Below are 9,044 nucleotides of genomic sequence, written 5' to 3' on the forward strand. Positions count from 1 at the left end.
TCACAACTTGAGGGAAGAATGCTACTGGCATCTAGAATGTGGGGGCCAGGGAAGCTGCTAAATATTCTATACTGCACAGGACAGCACCCACAACAAAGAATTATCCAGCCCAAAATGTCAGCCGTGCTGAAACTGACAAAACTTGGGCTAAACCAAGGCCAACAGCCAGGCTCCTTGTTGGGTAAGAAGAATAGATCCCAACATGTTTAAGCCACTGTAGCTGGGTTTTCCATGATGACAACCGAAAGCGTTCCCAAATGAAGCAGATGCGGTTTGATAATTTCTACTGAAGGGGCCAGCATGGCTGGACAGGGGTCATTTGTCCTGCTTCCTTTGGTGTCCATCACATGGGGGGTTGGGAGGTCAGCCCAGAGGTTGATCTTGGTCCCAGTGCTTTGGGCCTTTGGGCCGATGCTCCTCTCTCTAAAGTTCCAAGCCCTTCATTACAAGGGGACAAAGCAGGACACGGGCGGGACACTGGTCAGCCCCCGGGTGGGTGGGCTCACTGCATGCACCTTGCACTCGGGCCCAGCCAGGAAGGGGACAGGGGGAGCATCGGTGTCTCAAGGACAGCCAGGTTTGAATCATTGACTCATTCATCCTGTCCCCTTCGGTCTCTGCATCACCAGCAGAAGGGAAGGGGGGTTGGGAAGCCAAATGGAAAGACACAGGAGTGACGATTTAGGCCAGGCTGGTCGGGGTGAGGGTCTGTCCGCTGCTGCCCAGCACACAGGCTGCCTCTTCTCCCCTGAGGACACTTTCCCAGGCTCACAGCTCTGAATGTGGCAAGTGGATAAAGCCCCGTCCCCCTGCCCACTGCCTACCCTCGCCTGACACAGCTCACTCAGGAGATGGCTGAGTATGAAGTCCCCCCTTACAGGCTTTGTCACTGTCTCCACGAGGGGAGCCTGGACTCAGGACCCTGCTCTGAGACTGTGCCTGGATGTGGGCATTCGCTATGGGTTGGATTGTGTCCCCCAAGAATATATTCAAGTCTCTGGTACCCGTGAATATGACCTTGCTTGGAAATAGGATTTTTGTACTATCATCCATTTAAGATGAGGTCATATTGGAGCAGTATAGGGCCTAATCCAATGACTTTTGTCCTTATAAGAAGGCCATGTGAAGACACAGACACACAAGGAGGAGGCCATGTGACAACAGAGGCAGAGGTTGGAGGGATGCGCCTTCAAGCCGAGGAACGCCGTGATGGCTGGCAACCCCGGAAGCCAGCACCGAAAGGCATACGGGGGACAGTCTTCCCTCTTAGGGCCTTCGCGGGGAGCACGGCCCTGCCGACGCCTTGACTTTGGCCTTCTGGCCTCCAGAGCTGTGAGCGAGTAAATTTCTGTTGTCTTAAGTCTTCCAGTTCATGGTCAGATGCTGCAGCAGCCCCAGAAGACTAGCACGGCCGGAGGGGAGAGGAAGCCAGAGCCCTGAGCGGGTGGAATCACGGCTGTCAAACTCATGGTTTGGAACGGGCTTCAGAGCCACGTGACGGTCCTGGGACTCCCCGGGGTCATTCCAGGACTGGGAAGCACCCCTGTACCTCTCTGGGCTTCAGCTGCTCAGCTTGGGAAAGTGGGGGTCCAACTAAGTATCCTTTCACTTAAAACATCCCCAGTTTATTGTTCGGTCCCATCCTTCCCTCCCAACCCCCGCTGGGAATGGAACCCGCGCCCACCTTCCCTGCCCCCCCTCCTGGCCGTCTCCTGAGTCTGGACCCTTTCACTCAGCGAGTAGCCAGGCTGAGACCCCACCGTCCATCCCCACCTGCATCTCAGAGGCAGCATCTGGCTGCAGCCCCAGGAACGACGCAGAGCCTCAGTTCCCAGCCTGTCCTGGAAGGCAGCTGGCCTGGTGTTTGGATCTGCTGTCGCTGATCTGGATGCTCCCAGGGCCTGGGACTCGGACTCCATCCAGGCCTCTCGTCCAGCATCCCTCAAAAGCTCGTGTCCCTGCCCGACCCTGCTTTATACATCTGTTTGTTTCTGTGTGGACCGCCTCCCCATGAGAGGCCAGCTCCGGGAGGACGGGCTGCTGGCTGCTTTGTTCACTGCCGTGTACCCAGGGCCTCGCAAATGGAAAGCGCTCAGTAAAGATGTGCTGAGTGAAGGAACAAATGCGTGAATGAACGCATTCCAGAAGACTGAGACTGGGAACATGGAGGGATCCCCAAAGCCTGTTTATCGTAACAGAGACGCAGGCGACGCAGTGTTCCTGTGGAGTCAAGCCTGGGCAGCCCCCTCTGCATCCCAGACCTGGGCTGCAGCTGGGGCCGTGCAGGCTACCTGCACCCACCTCCACCCAAAACGGCAGAGGCCCGAGGAGCCTTGAAATAAAACAACCGACACGGCGAACCAAAAGAGGAAGCGCGAGAGACTTTTGCGCGCCAGCCGGGCATGGATTGGGCTCTGCTGTTTCAGCTTCCGAGTAACCTGACCCCTGGGCTCCTCTCTGATCATCACCGTCAGGTAGTGAAGTCCCTCCCCCTTCTTTTCGGGCAGAGGGCAGGCCACACTTGTGTGCTGCACGCATCACGTGCTTGCTAGCCAACGCCTCTCTGGGCCTCAGTTTTCTCAGCTATAAAATGGGCATAACGACAGTGACTTCCTCCTAGAGCTTCGGTGAGGCTGAAGTGAGTTCATACACAGAGTGCTGAGCTCATTCTCATACTGAATGGGAGCTTGGTAAATGCGAACTCCTGCAGTTTTGGTTTTTTCACCAGGCACGCATCAGTTTACAGGGACCCTGGCAGCCCTCCCACGTGTGCTGCTTTGGTGGCTCCCCAGTGCCCTGGGGCAGAGTCCCAGATCCCTTTGTTCAAGATGCCTTCCCTGCTCTCCAAACCAGAGCCAAAGGGCCCAGCCTCCTCCAGTCATGTCCCCTCCCAGGGGCCCACAGCTCTGTGTAGGCCACGGAGCCCTGGGCAGTCTGCTGAGACTGAAGGAGCCTCCTCAGACGGATGGTCTTAGACACTTAATAAAATGCCTAGGAAAACAATCATACTACAGCACAGCTATTAAAACAGTTAAAAGCAAGCATGTGCTCCTTTACTAGTGCATTAAGCGATAAGATCCAGCTAGTGAGTCTGTAGTTTTGAAGGCCTGATGAGCAAGACGGCTGTGTCAGGGTATCAGAGACACGGTGCGTTACAGCCTCCGTGGTTGGGCCACAGCTGCTGCTGGCGGTGGGGCCCCGGCCAAGTTCGTGGCTCCTTTGTGCCTCAGTCTGACTCTGGTTGCTGAAGATGAACACTTCCCCCTTCCATTTCACGGACCCCGAACTCTACATATGGGATCTATGGGTCCCAGGTAAGGACCCCTGTGCATTAGCTCCCGTTGTTGCTGTCACAGAGTGCCCACACTTTATGGCTTAAAGCAGCAGACATCTATTCTCTTACAGTTCTGGAGGTCAGAGCCCAGAACGGGTCTCACGGGGCTTAAGTCAAGGTGTAGGCAGGGGTGGTCCTTCTGGCGGCTCCAGGAGGGAATCCGTTTGCTGGCCTTTTCCGGCTTCTAGAAGCTGCCTGCACCCCTAGCTCGTGGCCTCCTCCTCCACATTCAGAGTCGTGTCTCTCCCACAGCATCTCTCTGACGCTCTCTCCCTTCTACCCCCCTCTTCCACTTTAAAGACTCTTTCAACTCCACTGGGCCACTGGATAATCCAGCATCATTTCCCCATCTCAATCAAGGCCCAGGGCCTTGGTCACATCTGCAAAGTCCCTCTTACCATGTGAGGTGGCATGGAAAGCAGGGGACACCTTGGGGACTGATGATGGTGTGTCAGTGCACACCTTGGGACACCACCTCCGTCAGCCTTAGAAGAGCGGCCGCTGCTGGTGTGAAACTGTGGACTAAACACAGGCAGTGCCAGCCCACCCGGAAGGCTACGTGTGTCTTAGTTTTGGGTGCTCTCCAGGCCAGCAGGTGTGCTGGGAAGCCTGTCCTGCCAGCAGAAGCCCCCTTCCCCAGGATGGTGTGTGGCTAATCCCCAGGCTGAGAGTGGTCCTCGAGAACCAACACTGGGATGAGGGCCAGCCTGTCCCTGCAGTGGGAGGGAGGGCGCCTCCCTGCTGGCAGGGGTCTTTCCCAGTGAGCGCTGGTGGGAGACCCTGCCCCGGCAGATGCAGCCTGGCAGGTGACTCAAACCACCTGCTCTGGGAGCCCAGGAGTGTGTGTGAAGGTTCCTGTAGGTGCAACATGAACATGGGCTCTATTCCAAGGGGGACACCTTGTCACACAGCTGAAATTCCCATGGCTACCTGGGAACACTTAGCTCAGGGTGCTGTGCCAAAGCACCACCAAAATTTATTTCCTCGCAGTTCCGGAGGCCAGAAGTCCAAGTTCAAGGTGTGGGCAGGGTTGGCTTTTGCGAGGCCTCTCTCTCTGCAAGACGGCTTGCAGACGGCCGTCTTCTCCCTGTGTCATCACATGGTCTTGCCTCTGTGGTGTCTGCGTCCTAATCTCTTCTTTTAAGGACACCAGTCATATTGGATTCGGGCCCATTCTAGTGACCCCATTTAATCACCTCTTTAAAAATCCTTTCTCCAAATCCAGTCACATTCTGAGGTACTGGGGAGCTAGGACTTCAAGATACAATGGAGGGGCACAACTCAGCCCATGACAAATACCGCCTTTGCATCTGCAGGCGACTGAGTTGTTACCCAGAATCACGCTTGGGGCCTTCCGCACTGGTCAAGGGCCCTCACTGCGGAGTCCCACCCATGCGGCCAAGGAACAGGTTCATGGCACATGAAGTCTGAGAGCTGAAGAGCCTTGGGGGCGTCCCTGGGCCCTGGCACCAGGAGACGTGCACTGATCTGAGAACAGAGGGTACCCTCCACTCTCAGAAGAGCATCGGCCTCCACTGCACTTCTGTTTTAAGGGCCAACCCAGGAGTCAGAAAGATCCGTGAGGGAGCAGAAATGATGGCAGATACGGTGGCCGAGGAGGCGCCCAGGGTCAGGAGGAACCGGCGTCCGGCTCCACTGCAAGCAGCGAGTCCTGGCCGGAAGCCCGGGTCACAGGGAGCATCGGCCAGTCCCTTCCAGTCCCCAGGCAGCCTTGTGAAATCCGGCGAGTGACCAACGCCCATGAACTCACCTGGAGCGGTGCTGACACTGTACCCAGGGGCTCCCGGCCACACCTAAATTCAAGACTCAAAAGCAGAGGGAGAGACCTTCACTGCTGACCAGCGACAGGGAAGAGAAACTGACCCAGCACGGCCAGTGGCCATGATGACCCAAAGGGCAGTGCTGATTTGGACCCATGGGATGCTGGGGACTGACAGTTTCTCCTTAGTACTGTGTCCAGTTCCTCTCCCCATCACTGCCTCTGCCCCACACCTGGGGGGAAAAAAACAAAAAAGTGCACACCAGTTGCTTTTTAGGGGCTGACTTATTATTTCAGCAAGTGTGTAATAGGTTTTTCTTATTTGCTTTGGAAATGGCCCTCACCTTAAAGAATATTTCTCAACATACATCAATGCAAAATTCAGAATAGACTTACATACGAAAGGCTACAACATTACTCACTCTGCTTCCATTTGCCTTTTGGTGACACAACACCTCTTGTGATTAAAAGCTCTCAAAACTGCAGCCGCATGGTTTTGCCACCTTCTCCCACCTTCTGCTGAACAAGATCTGTGAAACCCAGGTAACCTCACTTAGCAGGACATCCTGCAGAGCTATGAAACAGTGGCCAACTCTGGGTATCAACGCAGCACCTCTCAAGGAAATAGGACGCTTGTGTTGAAACTGCCTTTCCTGAACACTGCAGCCTCGGAAGATTTCCCACCAGGCACTGTGGACGCAATGATTGGGGCTATACAGCTTGTTCAAGGGCCTACAAAAGTGTCTGGGGGTGGGAGGAGAGAGGGGGAGACGGGGAGAGGGGGGAGAAAGAGAGGAAATTGGCTTCAAAATATAAAAACAACAACCCAAAATTAACATTTCATTGTGTCTACAAATGTAATACTATCAAACGGTTTAGTGTGCCAAAAACTTGTCAGAAAACATGTATGAGAAATTTCCTGGTATTCAAGGTGATCATTAAGAAATCATTGCCAAGTGTAAATGAAAGACTGCCAAATAATTTCAGAAGTAACACATGAAACAAAAATTTACAGAAAATTTGCAGCAAGAATGTGTATTTAAGGAGGGATGTGGGTGTATTTTAACATATGATGTGATGAGTGGGGAAACCTACAAAGAGTCAGAGGGCCTGGGGCCCCAAATGTCCCAGGGAAATACACTGCAAGCAGTAGATTTGCATTTCTAGGAGCCACAGGTACAAAAGTATGATCAGGTGAAATTAATTTTATCATCCAGAATATTATTTCAACGTATAATTGATATAAGAAGTTAATGAGATATTTACATGCTTTTTGTTTTTGAAATCTTCTGTGCCAAATTTTACATTTACATCTCAATTCTGACTAGTCACGCAGAGGCCTAGAGCATCCAAAGTTACTAAAACTCATTGTAAAATGGGCTGTTTGCCTCCAATACCCATCTGGGATGGAGATTTTCCAAATCTTTCCTTCCCAAACCAGGGCAGGGATGCTGAAGGGTGAGCAGGTGCTCAGAGCCCCCTGCACCCCACACAACAAGGCTTCAATGTCCCAGGAGGAAACCAATGGGGACATTAAATTTTAAGTAGAAAAGTCAGGAATCTGACCACTGAAAAATTGTCCCCTTCAGCATTTCCTAAGGAGGCCATCAATCTTCTAAAGATAAAAGTGTATTATTTTAAAGAATAGTCTTCTAGCAGGATAAATAATCTTTGACTCCACTTTCCAACTATTTGACAAGCTTACTAACAGTAGCAAACGGAGAGTAAACATGCCACTTCTTTTAGTCAGCTAAGTCGGTGAAACTGAATACAGAACCTTGCCCCCAATACTGCCATGGGCCTCATTGGCGCCATCTGCTGGCCACACTGAAACACAGCCTCCCACTGCGACAATCCTCTTAGGGACGTTTTCGTTCCAGCAGACTCCGTGGGATAGGAAACTTCCCACCGACGCCATCCCCGTGAGGGTACAATAGCAGCAGCTGACATTGGAGCATTTATTACGTGCCAGCCACAGGAGCCCTTGGCGTGCATTAGCTCTTTAAATACTCACACCCACCTCTTGCGGTAGCTACTTTTAATGTCTCCTATTTTACAGATGAGGTCACTGAGGCTCAGAGAAGTTTTAATCACATGCTCAAGGTCGCAGAGTTGGTAAGTGACAGAGCTGGGATGTGAAGACAGGCAATCCAACTCTGAGTGCATGTTCTTAACTATAACGTTGTACAGGCATTTCAAATATCACATTAGAATTGTTATAATTACCCCTCCCATTTTGGAGAGAATGCAAGGACATACTTATGACTGGTACTCATGCAATACTACTTGAGGTTATTACTGAACCTCAAGAACTCACCCTAAACCATATAAAAAGTAACAGGGACAGGGCTTCCCTGGTGGCGCAGTGGTTGAGAGTCCGCCTGCCGATGCAGGGGACACGGGTTCGTGCCCCGGTCCGGGAGGATCCCACATGCCGCGGAGCGGCTGGGCCCGTGAGCCATGGCCGCTCAGCCTGCGCGTCCGGAGCCTGTGCTCCACAACGGGAGAGGCCACAACAGTGAGAGGCCCGCGTACCGCAAAAAAAAAAAAAAAAAAAAAAGTAACAGGGACAGAGAAAAATGCCCATCTCCGATATTATTAAAATATATCATACATACATGCATAGATTCATATATACACATGTAATGGTAGCACAACAATACTTACCATTACTGTATGCAATGTACTGGAATGGGTTCTGTCCTCTTTTGTGGCTCCATTTTAAAAAATGCTACAACTACAGTCATTGTACCACCTATGAATGGGTCATGATTTAATTTGGAAAATGCTAGCTTAGATGTTCCTATATGCATTCAAGGTTCATTTCTTTTTTTTTTTTTTTTTTTTTTTTTCTTTTTTTTGCGGTATGCGGGCCTCTCACTGTTGTGGCCTCTCCCGTTGCGGAGCACAGGCTCCGGATGCGCAGGCCCAGCGGCCATGGCTCACGGGCCCAGCCGCTCCGCGGCATATGGGATCCTCCCAGACCGGGGCACGAACCCGTATCCCCTGCATCGGCAGGCGGACTCTTAACCACTGCGCCACCAGGGAGGCCCATCAAGGTTCATTTCTTACAGAGCCCCTCCTTAAAAGGAAACTCAAGTTTTGAATAAAAAAAAAAAGTATCCCTCCACTCTACCAAGTAGCCTAGAACACATGGAATAATGTCACCTTTGCGGAATTTTCCAGCGAGGTATGTTTACACCTTGAAGACGACTTTCAGGTGTACGTTTCAACTTCCATTGTATTATTTCCTGTCTCATTTTCATTGCTTTCTTTTCACTGTATTATTTTTTATGGTTACTTTCTACAATACCTTGGGCAAGAGATATTAGTTTTCCATATCCTGAAATTTTTTCTCTAAATTTATGACAACAAATTTATTTTTGAAAGGTAACTATGCTTTCAAGAAGTGGATCGATTTAAAGAAAAATCAGTAAATACCAGTGGAAGCGGTGGCTCAGCCTGCCTGGGAAGCTGCACTGACGCCCGCCGCCCAGCGCAGGGCCCCGCCTCCGAGGTGCTCCTCCCCTGCTGGAACCGCCATTTCTCTGGAAGGACAGCAATCCCTCCCTGCAGGGAGTCGGGCACACACATTGTTCCACCCTACCCCACCCCTGCATCCTCCTGTCCAGGGCTGGTGACAGATGAAGCCGCCCGTAAAGCAGCCTTGGGCAGGGAGGGTTCGGAAGGCCCCCCTGCCTGAGCGGGACTCTCCCAGGCAGGCTCAGACGCGGGCCTGTAGACCTGCACTCTCACACGGAGAACCACAGCGCCCTGCCATTTCCAGGATCTGCCCCTCTGAACCTGGGGTCAGACCAAACGTAACAGGATCAGAGAGATGCTCCTCCCTGTACTCAGGTTTGGGAAAACCCATAAGGACACCTTGTCCAGCATTTTTTTTTTTTTTTTTTTTTTTTGGCTGCACCATGA

Source organism: Mesoplodon densirostris, chromosome 16 (genome assembly GCF_025265405.1).
Source record: "Mesoplodon densirostris isolate mMesDen1 chromosome 16, mMesDen1 primary haplotype, whole genome shotgun sequence".
Lineage (NCBI taxonomy): Eukaryota > Metazoa > Chordata > Mammalia > Artiodactyla > Ziphiidae > Mesoplodon > Mesoplodon densirostris.